Below are 15,602 nucleotides of genomic sequence, written 5' to 3'. Positions count from 1 at the left end.
ATATTTCTTATTTGTTCAAACATTCCTTCCTCCCCTTCTCTCCACTCTCTCTTTCTGTGATTCCAATTATACACTTTTTTTTTCTTATAATGAAGAAATTGTAGGTGACCCAAATCACATTATCTTTCTCAAGAGAATGTTCACCATTTTTCTTATTATGCAGGCAGAGTGAGAACCTATTCACATAAATTCTTAGGGACTCAGCTGACTTGAGACAGGCTTACGTTTTAGGTGAGTTTTCTATTTCTGACTCATTGCTTCTCTCAGGGCATATATCAATAGGAATTATAAATAAGAGCCTATGGTGTTCATTGGAACCTCTTCCTCTTCTGGGTCCTGAGCTCTAGTCCTTGGTCCCTCAGCACCAAAGACTGCCAGATACTCTTCACTTTTTGGAGATTTTTGTTGGCTTGTTTGTTTTTCTTTTTTTTTTTTTCTTCTTTTCTTAGCTTATTAATCTCTTTCAGTGTGCAACTTAAAAATTTGGCAAATAAAAAAAAATTTGGCAAATATTTCATTGTAGGACTCAATGATGGTCCCTTCCTTATTTATGAAGTTTTTAGCTATTCAAATCTCTAGGTTTGGGGATCCCTGGGTGGCGCAGCGGTTTGGCGCCTGCCTTTGGCCCAGGGCGCGATCCTGGAGACCCGGGATCGAATCCCACATCAGGCTACCGGTGCATGGAGCCTGCTTCTCCCTCTGCCTGTGTCTCTGCCTCTCTCTCTCTCTCTGTGACTATCATAAATAAATAAATAAATAAATAATAAAAAAAAAAATCTCTAGGTTTTCATTTGCATCATTTGTTCTTTTTGGTTTTTCTCATGAATTCCTTGAAAGTTCCAGTTTAATTCATTTTTCTCTACTTTTTAGTATCAGATCCTTTGCTTGGGCCCTTTGTAGGTGTTCAGCCTCTTGCCTACTGCCCAGAATCTGCAAAAGCCTCAAGGTGAAAAGCAGCTACAGAATGTTGACTCCTTTTAAGTTTCCTCTCCTATTAGGTACTGCTCTCATAATTCTTGGATTCCACACAACCTATAATGTCTTCAAACAGCTTTCTTTTCCTATTTTATCTGTTTTCCTATTTGGTCCTGGTTATCATATTATTTAGCCACAAACTATGCACCCTCATCCACCATCTTACCTGGAAGAGGCAGTGCCCTCCTCAATGTCTTGCAGTTCTTAGTGAATTTATGCATCAGATTATATTCTTGATGGTCAATTGGATATCACAGTCTATTTATTATGCATCCTTATAATTTCCATGTTTATATAGTATTCTTTCTGTTTCTTATTAACTTTCAGGAATTATTTTCTAAGTAGGTCCCATGCCCAACATGGGGCTTGGACTCACAACCCTGATATTAATAGTCAAACGCTCCACCAACTAAGCCAGCCAGGCACCCCAGGGATTATTTATATATATATATTTTAGGTGTTAATTCTCTGCCCATAAGAAATATTTCAAATGGCCAATCATGGGATGCCTGGGTGGCTCAGCAGTTAAGCACCTGCCTTCAGCTCGGGGGTGATCCTGAAGTCCCAGGATCAAGTCCTGGGATCAAGTCCCACATCAGGCTCCCTGCATGGAGCCTGCTTCTCCCTCTGCCTGTGTCTCTTCCTCTCTCTCTCTCTCTCTCTGTGTGTCTCTCATAAAGAAATAAAAATCTTTTTTTTAAAAAAAGAGCTAATCATAAACTCTCACATCTCTGCTTATACCATATAATATCTTCCAATGAACAGAATTTTTTTTAATACAGGGAATTTCATTATTTCTCTCTTGTGTTCTGCTTTTTTATTTTTGTTAAAGAAATTCTTCCCTATTCTAAGGGCCTCCTTTGGCATCCTTCTATGTTCTCTATTATTAACTTCATTATCTTACATTTCCCATTTACAAAGGCAAAAGGGAATAGCCATAGAAACTGAGACTCAGATCTTGGTTTCTAATATTTTTCTGCAATAAAAGGAACCAAATTTCCTTGGAGATATGATTGATTCTATGACTAGGACTCCAAATACACAAAATAAGCTGGGATATCTTCCATTGTCATAATGTAAGGAAATGCACACACACACATACACACACAAAGGTGGATGACAGTACAATCTCATTAGAAACAATACAAGTGGGAAGAGAGTGGGAAAAAATATTTAAAGTATTGAAAGAAAAAATCCTGCCATCCTAGATTTTATACCCATTGAAAATATTTTTTTTTTCAAAAATTGAAATGAAATAATTCTTCACAAATCAAAGAGGAAAAATTCATTAGCAGCAAGACCTGAATGATAAGAAATGTTAAAGGAGGTCTTTGAGTCAGAGGAAAGTTACACTAGAAGGATATATGGACATCAATAATATCAAAGAACAGAAATATTCAATATAGTAAGTATATGAACAACCATATAAGACTTTTTTTCATTATTTAAAGATCTTTAAAAGATAACTGACTGCTTAAAAATAATAGCAATGTAGTTGGGATTTATCATACATTTATATGGAAAAGTTATGGCAACACTATCTCAAAGTTTTGGAGGCACAAAATGGAAGTAGGATATCATAATATTCTTATATGTGAAATAGTATAACAGCAGTTGAAAGTAGACTTTTATAAATTAAAGATATAGGGATCCCTGGGTGGCAGCAGCGGTTTGGCGCCTGCCTTTGGCCCAGGGCGCGATCCTGGAGACCCAGGATCGAATCCCACGTCGGGCTCCCGATGCATGGAGCCTGCTTCTCCCTCTGCCTGTGTCTCTGCCCCTCTCTCTCTGTGTGTGACTATCATGAATAAATAAATAAAATCTTTAAAATAAATAAATAAATAAAGATATATATACTATAAACCTGAAAATCACCACTAAAATAACAAAGAATTATAGCTGATAAGCTAGCAAAGGGTGTTAAATGGAATAATTTTAAAATATATTAATATAGAGGAGGAGGGGCAAGATGGTGGAAGAGTAGGGTCCCCAAGTCACCTGTCTCCACCAAATTACCTAGAAAACCTTCAAATTATCCTGAAAATCTATGAATTCGGCCTGAGAATTAAAGAGAGAACACCTGGAATGCTACAGTGAGAAGAGTTCGCGCTTCTATCAAGATAAGAAGACGGGAAAAAAGAAATAAAGAAACAAAGGCCTCCAAGGGGGAGGGGCCCGCGAGGAGCCGGGCTGAGGCCGGGGCGAGTGTCCCCAGGACAGGAGAGCCCCGTCCCGGAGGAGCAGGAGCTGCACCAACCTTCCCGGCGGAAAGGGGCTCGCAGGGAGTTGGAGCAGGACCCAGGAGGGCGGGGATGCCCTCGGGCTCCCGGAGACACTAACAGACACCTGCGCCCCGGGAGAGTGCGCCGAGCTCCCTAAGGGCTGCAGCGTGCACGGCGGGACCCGGAGCAGCTCGGGGGGGCTCGGGGGCGGCTCCGCGGGGGGGGCTGCGGGGCGGGAGCAGCTCGGGAGGGCTCGGGGGCGGCTCCTCGAGGGGCCTGCAGGGCGGGAGCGCGAATCCAACAGCGCAGGCCCCAGAGCCCAGGGCGCCCGGACACAGCCCAGGATCCAGCCTCCCCCCGGGACAGGCAGAGGCCGGGAGGGCCCAGGACAGCGAGGACGCTCCTGCCCCAGCTGAGCAGATCAGCGGCCCGGCCCCGGAGCCTCCAGGCCCTGCAGACGGAGAGCTCCGGAGTTCCTGCGGGGGCTGAATCCAGGGCTCCAGAGCTGCCACCGTGGTTGTTCCTCCAGGGGTCTCACAGGGTAAACAACCCCCACTGAGCCCTGCACCAGGCAGGGGCAGAGCAGCTCCCCAAGTGCTAACACCTGAAATTCAGCACAACAGGCCCCTCCCCCAGAAGACCAGCTAGACGGACAAGTTCCAGGGGAAGTCAAGGGACTTAAAGTACACAGAATCAGAAGATACTCCCCGTGGTTTTTTTTTTTTTCTTTTTTTTCTTTTTGATTTCTGTTTGCTTGCCCCACCCTTTTTCACTTTCATTCTTTTTCTTTCTCTTTCTCTTTTTCTTCTCTTTTTTCTTTTTTTCTTCCTTTTTTCTTTTTCTCTTTTCTTTCCTTCTTTCTCTTTTTCTCCTTTTCCCAATACAACTTGTTTTTGGCCATTCTGCACTGAGCAAAATGACAAGAAGGAAAACCTCACCTCAAAAGAAAGAATCAGAAACAGTCCTCTCTCCCATACAGTTACAAAATCTGGATTACAATTCAATGTCAGAAAGCCAATTCAGAAGCACTATCATACAGCAACTGGTGGCTCTAGAAAAAAGCATAAAGGACTCAAGAGACTTTATGACTGCAGAATTTAGATCCAATCAGGCAGAAATTAAAAATCAATTGAATGAGATGCAATCCAAACTAGAAGTCCTAACGACAAGGGTTAACAAGGTGGAAGAACGAGTGAGTGACATAGAAGACAAGTTGATAGCAAAGAGGGAAACTGAGGAAAAAAGAGACAGACAATTAAAAGACCATGAGGTTAGATTAAGGGAAATAAATGACAGCCTGAGGAAGAAAAACCTACGTTTAATTGGGGTTCCCGAGGGCGCCGAAAGGGACAGAGGGCCAGAATATGTATTTGAACAAATTCTAGCTGAAAACTTTCCTAATCTGGGAAGGGAAACAGGCATTCAGATCCAGGAAATAGAGAGATCCCCCCCTAAAATCAATAAAAACCGTTCAACACCTCGACATCTAATAGTGAAGCTTGCAAATTCCAAAGATAAAGAGAAGATCCTTAAAGCAGCAAGAGACAAGAAATCCCTGACTTTTATGGGGAGGAGTATTAGGGTAACAGCAGACCTCTCCACAGAGACCTGGCAGGCCAGAAAGGGCTGGCAGGATATATTCAGGGTCCTAAATGAGAAGAATATGCAACCAAGAATACTTTATCCAGCAAGGCTCTCCTTCAAAATGGAAGGAGAGATAAAGAGCTTCCAAGACAGGCAGGAACTGAAAGAATATGTGACCTCCAAACCAGCTCTGCAAGAAATTTTAAGGGGGACTCTTAAAATTCCCCTTTAAGAAGAAGTTCAGTGGAACAATCCACAAAAACAAGGACTGAATAGATATCATGATGACACTAAACTCATATCTGTCAATAGTAACTCGGAACGTGAACAGGCTTAATGACCCGATCAAAAGGCGCAGGGTTTCAGACTGGATAAAAAAGCAGGAGCCATCTATTTGCTGTCTACAAGAGACTCATTTTAGACAGAAGGACACCTACAGCCTGAAAATAAAAGGTTGGAGAACCATTTACCATTCAAATGGTCCTCAAAAGAAAGCAGGGGTAGCCATCCTTATATCAGATAAACTAAAATTTACCCCGAAGATTGTAGTGAGAGATGAAGAGAGACACTATCTCATACTTAAAGGATCTATCCAACAAGAGGACTTGACAATCCTGAATATATATGCCCCGAATGTGGGAGCTGCCAAATATTTAAACCAATTAATAACCAAAGTGAAGAAATACTTAGATAATAATACACTTATACTTGGTGACTTCAATCTAGCTCTTTCTACCCTCGATAGGTCTTCTAAGCACAACATCTCCAAAGAAACGAGAGCTTTAAATGATACACTGGACCAGATGGATTTCACAGATATCTACAGAACTTTACATCCAAACTCAACTGAATACACATTCTTCTCAAGTGCACATGGAACTTTCTCCAGAATAGACCACATATTGGGTCACAAATCGGGTCTGAACCGATACCAAAAGATTGGGATCGTCCCCTGCATATTCTCGGACCATAATGCCTTGAAATTAGAACTAAATCACAACAAGAAGTTTAGAAGGACCTCAAATACGTGGAGGTTAAGGACCACCCTGCTAAAAGATGAAAGGGTCAACCAGGAAATTAAGGAAGAATTAAAAAGATTCATGGAAACTAATGAGAATGAAGATACAACCGTTCAAAATCTTTGGGATGCAGCAAAAGCAGTCTTAAGGGGGAAATACATTGCAATACAAGCAACCATTCAAAAACTGGAAAGAATTCAAATACAAAAGCTAACCTTACACATAAAGGAGCTAGAGAATAAATAGCAGATTGACCCCACGCCCAGCAGAAGAAGAGAGTTAATTAAAATGTGAGCAGAACTCAACGAAATTGAGACCAGAAGAACTGTGGAACAGATCAACAGAACCAGGAGTTGGTTCTTTGAAAGAATTAATAAGATAGATAAACCGTTAGCCAGCCTTATTAAAAAGAAGAGAGAGGAGACTCAAATTAATAAAATCATGAATGAGAAAGGAGAGATCACTACCAACACCAAGGAAATACAAACGATTTTAAAAACATATTATGAACAGCTATACGCCAATAAATTAGGCAATCTAGAAGAAATGGACGCATTCCTGGAAAGCCACAAACTACCAAAACTGGAACAGGAAGAAATAGAAAACCTGAACAGGCCAATAACCAGGGAGGAAATTGAAGCAGTCATCAAATACCTCCCAAGACACAAGAGTCCAGGGCCAGATGGCTTCCCAAGGGAATTTTATCAAACGTTTAAAGAAGAAACCATACCTATTCTCCTAAAGCTGTTTGGAAAGATAGAAAGAGATGGAGTACTTCCAAATTCGTTCTATGAGGCCAGCATCACCTTAATTCCAAAACCAGACAAAGACCCCACCAAAAAGGAGAATTACAGACCAATATCCCTGATGAACATGGATGCAAAAATTCTCAACAAATACTGGCCAATAGGATCCAACAATACATTAAGAAAATTATTCACCATGACCAAGTAGGATTTATCCCTGGGACACAAGGCTGGCTCAACACCCATAAAACAATCAATGTGATTCATCATATCAACAAGAGAAAAACTGAGAACCATATGATCCTCTCATTAGATGCAGAGAAAGCATTTGACAAAATACAGCATCCATTTCTGATCAAAACTCTTCAGAGTGTAGGGATAGAGGGAACATTCCTCGACATCTTAAAAGCCATCTATGAAAAGCCCACAGCAAATATCATTCTCAATGGCGAAGCACTGGGAGCCTTTCCCCTAAGATCAGGAACAAGACAGGGATGTCCACTCTCACCACTGCTGTTCAACATAGTACTGGAAGTCCTAGCCTCAGCAATCAGACAACAAAAAGACATTAAAGGCATTCAAATTGGCAAAGAAGAAGTCAAACTCTCCCTCTTCGCCAATGACATGATACTCTACATAGAAAACCCAAAAGTCTCCACCCCAAGATTGCTAGAACTCATACAGCAATTCGGTAGCGTGGCAGGATACAAAATCAATGCCCAGAAATCAGTGGCATTTCTATACACTAACAATGAGACTGAAGAAAGAGAAATTAAGGAGTCAATCCCATTTACAATTGCACCCAAAAGCATAAGATACCTAGGAATAAACCTAACCAAAGATGTAAATGATCTATACCCTCAAAACTATAGAACACTTCTGAAAGAAATTGTGGAAGACACAAAGAGATGGAAAAATATTCCATGCTCATGGATTGGAAGAATTAATATTGTGAAAATGTCAATGTTACCCAGGGCAATATACACGTTTAATGCAATCCCTATCAAAATACCATGGACTTTCTTCAGAGAGTTAGAACAAATTATTTTAAGATTTGTGTGGAATCAGAAAAGACCCCGAATAGCCAGGGGAATTTTAAAAAAGAAAACCATATCTGGGGGCATCACAATGCCAGATTTCAGGTTGTACTACAAAGCTGTGGTCATCAAGACAGTGTGGTACTGGCACAAAAACAGACACATAGATCAGTGGAACAGAATAGAGAACCCAGAAGTGGACCCTGAACTTTATGGTCAACTAATATTCGATAAAGGAGGAAAGACTATCCATTGGAAGAAAGACAGTCTCTTCAATAAATGGTGCTGGGAAAATTGGACATCCACATGCAGAAGAATGACACTAGACCACTCTCTTTCACCATACACAAAGATAAACTCAAAATGGATGAAAGATCTAAATGTGAGACAAGATTCCATCAAAATCCTAGAGAAGAACACAGGCAACACCCTTTTTGAACTCGGCCACAGTAACTTCTTGCAAGATGCATCCACGAAGGCAAAAGAAATAAAAGCAAAAATGAACTATTGGGACTTCATCAAGATAAGAAGCTTTTGCACAGCAAAGGATACAGTCAACAAAACTCAAAGACAACCTACAGAATGGGAGAAGATATTTGCCAATGATGTATCAGAAAAAGGGCTAGTTTCCAAGATCTATAAAGAACTTATTAAACTCAACACCAAAGAAACAAACAATCCAATCATGAAATAGGCAAAAGACATGAAGAGAAATCTCACAGAGGAAGACATAGACATGGCCAACATGCACATGAGAAAATGCTCTGCATCACTTGCCATCAGGGAAATACAAATCAAAACCACAATGAGATACCACCTCACACCAGTGAGAATGGGGCAAATTAACAAAGCAGGAAACAACAAATGTTGGAGGATGTGGAGAAAAGGGAACCCTCTTACACTGTTGGTGGGAATGTGAACTGGTGCAGCCACTCTGGAAAACTGTGTGGAGGTTTCTCAAAGAGTTAAAAATAGACCTGCCCTACGACCCAGCAATTGCACTGCTGGGGATTTACCCCAAAGATTCAGATGCAATGAAACGCCGGGACACCTGCACCCCGATGTTTATAGCAGCAATGTCCACGATAGCCAAACTGTGGAAGGAGCCTCGGTGTCCATCGAAAGATGAATGGATAAAGAAGATGTGGTTTATGTATACAATGGAATATTACTCAGCTATTAGAAACGACAAATACCCACCATTTGCTTCAACGTGGATTACTGGAGGGTATTATGCTGAGTGAAGTAAGTCAGTCGGAGAAGGACAAACATTATATGTTCTCATTCATTTGGGGAATATAAATAATAGTGAAAGGGAATATAAGGGAAGGGAGAAGAAATGTGTAGGAAATATCAGAAAGGGAGACAGAACGTAAAGACTGCTAACTCTGGGAAACGAACTAGGGGTGATGGAAGGGGAGGAGGGCTGGGGGTGGGAGTGAATGGGTGACGCTCACTGGGGGTTATTCTGTATGTTAGTAAATTGAACACCAATAAAAAATAAATTAAAAAAATAAAATAAAATATATTAATATAAAATAAAGCAAAAAAAGGAAAAATGGGGAAAAAATTAGAAAAACCGAAAAACAAATGCCAAGATGATAAAGATAAACCTAACTACATTAATTATCACATTATATATAAGTGGTCTAAATACCCCAAGTGCAGCAGTTCTCATTTTTTATTAAAAAAAATATGACTCACCTATATGCTGCATTGCAAATAGAATATGTTAAAAAAAATAGTCACTGCTAGGCAAAAAGTGATAGAAAAGAAAAGATATATTTTGCTCACATGAATCAAAAAAAGCTTCAGTGGCTATATTAATATCAGACAAGGTATAATTCAGAGAAAATAATATTATCTTAGATGTAGAATGTTATTTCATATTGATAAAGGAGTCAATTCATCCAAGGGATATAACATTCCTAAAAGTTTATGTATTAGTAACATATTCAAAATACATGAGGCAAAAATTAGTGTAAGTGCAAGGAGAAAGATATAAAACCAAATTAGAGCCGGACATTTTGATAACCTTCTCTCTCCATAACTGACAGAACTAGTAGATACAAAATCATAAAGGATGGGCAGCCTGGGTGGCTTAGCGGTTTAGTGCTGCCTACAGCCCAGGGCCTGATCCTGGAGACCTGGGGTCGAGTCTCACGTCAGGCTCCCTGCATGGAGCCTGCTTCTCCTTTTGCCTGTGTCTCTGCCTCTCTCTCTCTCTCTCTCTGTGTCTCTGTCTCTCTCTCTCTCTCTCTGTCTCATAAATAAATAAATAAAATATTTTTAAAAAAATCATAAAGGACATACAAGCCTTAAACAACAATATCTACCAACTTACCTATGGACATTTATAGAACACTCCAACCAACAACAGACTACACATTATTTTCAAGAGCACATGAAATATTTACCAAAATAGACCACATTCCAGGCCATAAAAATACCTCAATAAATTTAAAAGGATTCAAGTCATACAAAGTATGTTCTTGTGCCACAATGGATTTCAATTAGAAATCAATAACAGAAAGCTCTCCAGAAAATCCCTAGGTATTTGAAAATAGTTCTAAATAATCCAGGAACCAAAGGAGAAGAGGGAAATTACAAATGTTTTGAACTGAAAGAAAGAAAAACACAACATCAAAAATCGTGGGATGTCATTAAAGGAGAATTTAGTGGGAAATTTATAGCACAAAAGCATTTATTAGAAAAGATGCATGGTCTTAAATCAATGACCTCAGCTTCTAATTTATGAAGCAAAATAAGAAGAGCAAATTAAACCCAAAGTAAGCAGAATAAAGGAAATAATAAAGACAGAGTTAAATTCACTGAAAAATGTTTTAAAAATAGAGACAATTAAATCAAAGTCTGGTTCTTTCAGAAGATCAATAAACTTGATAAAACTTTAGACAGGCTAATAAAGAAAAAGAGAGTAGATACAAATTACCAATATCAGGAATGACAGTCGATGTCACTATATATCCTAAGAGCTATTGAGAGGATAATAGAACATTATGAACAAATTTGGTAATAAATTTGGCAACTTAGATGAAATGAACAACTTCTTTGAAAGACATAAACTATCAAAGTTCACTCAAAGACAAAATAGATGATCTGAATAGACCTATCATCTATTAAATAAACTGAATTTATGCTTAAAACCTTTCTGTAAAGAAAACTCTAGGCCCAGATGTTTTCACTTGTAAATTCTACCAAGTAATTAAGGAAGAAATGAAATCAGTTATACACAAAGTGATCTAGAAAACTGAAAGGGTGAGAATATTCCCAAATTTGTGTATGAGACCAGAATTATTCTGATACCAATGCAAGACAAAGACATAATAATAACCACAGCAAACACTTGAGTATAATATCCCTCATAAATATTGATTTAAATTTTTTATTAAATCATATCCAACAGTATATAAAAAGGATAATAGATCATGATCAGCTCTGGTGTTTATCTCAGAAATACAATGTCAGTTTAGCACCCAAGGTCCACTGATGCATTTAATATATTGATAGAGTAAGAAAGAAAATATGTGATCATATTAAGTAGAGGCAGAAAAGCATTTGATAAAATTCAACATCTATTTGTGATAAAATTCTCAGCAAAATAGGAATAGCAAGACATTTTCCCAAACTGATAAAGGAAATTGATGAATAACCTATACCTTATACCTAATGTAATCAAAACTGGTACAGCCATATTGGAAGACAGTTCGGTGGTTTCTTATAAAAGTAAACATAATCTTACTGTAAGATCTAGCCATCATGCTCCTTGGTATTGACCCAAATGAGTTGAAAAGCGATGTACACACAAATCCTGCACAAGGATGTTTATAGCAGCTTTATCCATAATTGCCAAAACTTGGAAACAACCAAGATGTCTTTCAGTAAGTGAATGGATCAAAAACTGGTACATCCACACATTGGAATATTATTTAGCTCTAAAAGATATGAATGATGAAGGAATGAAAAGATATGGAGGAAACCTAAAAGCATCTTACCAAGAGAAAGAAGCCAGTCTGAAAAGGCTACATATTATATATATGATTCCATCTATAAAATGCTCTGCAAAAGGCAAAACAATGTCTCCATTAAAAAGATCAGTGGTAGGTGATAAGGAAGAGAGTGATAAATAGTTAAAGCACAGAGGCTTTTTAGGGCAGTACTCTATATTATGTCATAATGATGGATACATGTCATTATACATTTGTCCAAACTCATAGAATATACAACATAAAGAATGAAACACACACACACACACACACACACACACACACACACACACACCAAATACATAGTTGTTTCATCAAATAAATGCTTTGTAAGACAAAACTTGGGGAAATCTTAAGGGAATAGATTCAGGTCTATAAATTTTTTTTTTCTGATAGTTTGTGAAGTGTCTTGCAGCTGAATAATTCTGAGAATCATTCAGAAGATGGAAAATTTTAAAGAAGGGCATGGATGCTTATTTTTTTTAAATAAATGTTAGGAAGTAACAGTGGGCAAAAAAATAACGTAGAGATATGTAAAAATGGCATGCAGCCTCACTGAGTCACCAAGCCACCCTCCTCACACAAGATTCATTAGTCTCCGCATCAGTTTTGCTACTGAGTACCTTTATAGAAATGCATGCAATGTAATGGAAATGTACCTGTACCTTATTATACAAGTCTTCTGAATATAAATAATGCAAGAGGCCTGTTCTTTGCAAAAAGATGTTGTGTTAGAAAATGAAAACTGTAAACAGATTTCTAGTGATAGGTATTGTATATGCTCCAGACAGCATCAAGCTTTAATGCATGTGCTAGTTTTAAGTGCGATATGCACACACACACACACACACACACACACACACACACTCCTTTAACTGTACTGGATTTGGATTTGGTTTTGTTTTGTTTTCTTTTTTCCCCCTTTTTTCTTTTCTATTCCTCAGTGAATCTGTACAGAATCTGTAATGTGAGTGTTCTTTGTTCATGATATTGTATACAAGGTTCCTCTGAAAATTAATAAGGCTGTCTCCAACTCACAGCCCTATTTGCATACTTCTCCCCTACCAGTTAGCTTTTGATTTTCCCCTGTATCTCTTTATCTTCAGGCTATAGCTGAATGGTTCCTTTGCCAAATTCCAAAACAGCCTTTCATATGGATCCCACATAATACTCTTTTTCAATTCTGGACCATGTATTTGGGGTATTTACTCCTACAAGGTTCATATGATTATTTTATAGTTCTTTTCCTTTAAAGAGTAAAATACATATGTGTCAAATTAATTTGATAAGGCACTGCTAATGGGTTAATAAAAACAGAATTCTATGATAATTAGGATTATAACCAAGAGCTTTCCAGTAAAGCTACAGTGCAACTAACCTTTAAGAGTATAATATTAAGCCAGATCTAATTTAGTAGAGTGTACAATTAATAAGTCTTGGTCTCTTTTTTTTCCTTGCTACTGGGATCATCTCTGAGAAGAACTCAGTGAGAGGAACACTTATCTGCTCCTTTGAGGCCTGAGGTAACTAAAGTCTTTGATAAAAGGACAAACAGACCTGCTGAAGATGGGTTTCCAACATTTTCTCTTCTTGGAATAACTCATTTCCCAAGAGGGTTTTATTATACATCATTAGTTAATAGTGTTTACAGGACCATTATTTAGCCACTCATGATTTTGAAGTTGAGATTAGTAGCCCGTTTTATTGGCAAAATGTAAATAATTCCCCTCAGAGAGGGTATATTCAGCTCTTAAAGATTCATGGCCTTTGGCCTCTCCCAAGATTCTGAAAATTTTCTCCTCCCCATGAAATCTCATCCTTTCTTTATAATTGCTAAGACATCCTAGGATGGGCAATATGCATGTATTTGTCTTTCTAGTCAGAAGAATAAGAAAGCTCACATACTTTACTCTCTTAGATTAAATTGATTACACCTTGGATGCCAGGGCAAAGTCAATGGAGAGTCATTAAGAAAGCTATAATTAAAACTTTGAATTGTCTCAGAAGGTAAATTGGAAAAAAATGTAAATATTTCCATTTTAAAGCTCCTACTGGGCATTTCTTGTTGGAGAAGAGTGGTGAAGGGAACAAGGATGCTTTTGTAACAGGTTATTCCTCACGGGTCAATAGGCACAGAAGTGCCCTGTACAAGCAGTGTCAAACAGAGGACAGCTGCCCTACTTTGTACAAATTGCACACCTGTGTAAAGTATCACCTCTGCCATGGTTTAGAGTAACTGAACAGACTTGGTGGCAGTTAAGAAAACTTTTATCTTCCCCTAGGTGGATTTTTACTTTTTTGTCTCAGAAAATGAAAGGTTTGACTTTGGAAGTAGAATCTGTGTTTGACTCAATAGTTAACCATTTGGATGATCAAGACGAGTGAGCAATCATATCTGCACTTCACACTAATAGGGAGATAACACAGGGGCCAGAAAGGAGCTGAACGCAAGGTTTGTCCTAGCTTGTTCTCAAGCCATCCTCCCCTTTCCTACATGTGCTGTGGTGTTATTATAGTATAAATTACTTGTGCTTTGGAAAACATACTGAAGCAAATCGGTATATAGATTTTCTCTGTGAGGGGAGAATTGAATGGATTTTAAAGTCAGATAAGCCCACTCAGATAAACAACTTGGGTTTTTCTAAAAGGAGGAGGGATTCTCATTGTTAAGGTGGGAACAGGAGACACTCTCTAGGCAGGTAATGGACTCCAGATGGGGGAGTAAGCCGGGAACTGGAGTATGTCCACAATGAAAGGTACCCTTTTTGTGCTGACTTCTTGCCCTCTTTGGACTAGAAGGTTAGTTATATGCAAAAATGCAGTTTTTACTCTGAAATATTCCTTAATACATTGCAAATTCCTTTTGTTACCCAAGCTCCTCAGTAAAACCTATATTTCCTTAGAAAGCTGTAATTTTATTGTGGGGAATTAAACACTGGGCACTTAAAGAGCATACAGTCTGGCCCCATATTCTTCCTGCTTAACTTTGAAGTCAGTGAGGAAAGACCACTATCTTGTAGAGGAAGAGTGTAGTATGGAAGCTTTAGGTGGTATCAATATTAGTAACCCCAAGGAAACTGGGAAAAGCAAGAGTTCAGAAGCACACAACAAGATGATTATTAGCCCAGGGACACAATTCAGCGGCTGAAGGAAACAATTTCCTCTTTCTCAAACACCTCACAGGAAATTTACCCTTAAAACCAAGATTATATTTTCCTATACACTTAAAAATTTGACACAATAGTTAGCCCTCTATTAAATATAGATATGATGAACTCTCATACAGCCTTTGAGAAACACTGAGATATGCAAGGTGATTTTTCCTTCTTAAAATGTCCCAAGACTATAGTGCTTTTGGGATCTGCTTTGACTTTCCCTATTGGCTCTGTCTGTTGTATCAACCCTCAGACTCACTTTTTCCCAAACAACAGGCCTGTCCCTACAGATTTATTCCTTTCTATCTAATCTATTGGCTCGAATCAGGTATGAAGCAGAAGGCAAGGATAGTGAACTAGAATAAGAGAAAAAGATATCATAAATTGTGCCTGAAAGCATTGTTTTTGAGTAAAAAGCAGATTAGGTTTTAGGTTAGGTATCAGCTTCTCTGGGGAGGGACCTCCCTGGAGGTACTCCTGGGAGCCCACTCAGCACTTCCTATGTGGTTTTCTCACATCCCTCAACAGAGTGTACTGTGTCCATGTGTTTTCTTATCAATCTCTGTCCCTAGACTCTATATTCCTTGAATTCTGGGATTGGGCCTATTTCAATGATTATTTAACCCCCTCCCCATCACTTATCAAAAAGCCTGGCAAAGTGTAGATTTCCAAAGATGCTTTTAAACTAAAAAATGAATGAAACATACTACAGCATTTAAAAAAATATGTTCTCCAGCTCACTCCTATCTCCATTCCCCATGTCCATAAGCAGTCTCTACCCCAACACCCCTCACCAAATTACTTAAACTAGGGTAATCAATCCTATATATCAGAATCAATGAGAACACTCTATGAAGTTC

The sequence above is a fragment of the Canis lupus genome, chromosome 17, assembly GCF_003254725.2.
Source record: "Canis lupus dingo isolate Sandy chromosome 17, ASM325472v2, whole genome shotgun sequence".
Classification (NCBI taxonomy): domain Eukaryota; kingdom Metazoa; phylum Chordata; class Mammalia; order Carnivora; family Canidae; genus Canis; species Canis lupus.
The sequence above is the reverse complement of the archived record's forward strand: the minus strand, read 5'-3'. Positions refer to the sequence as shown.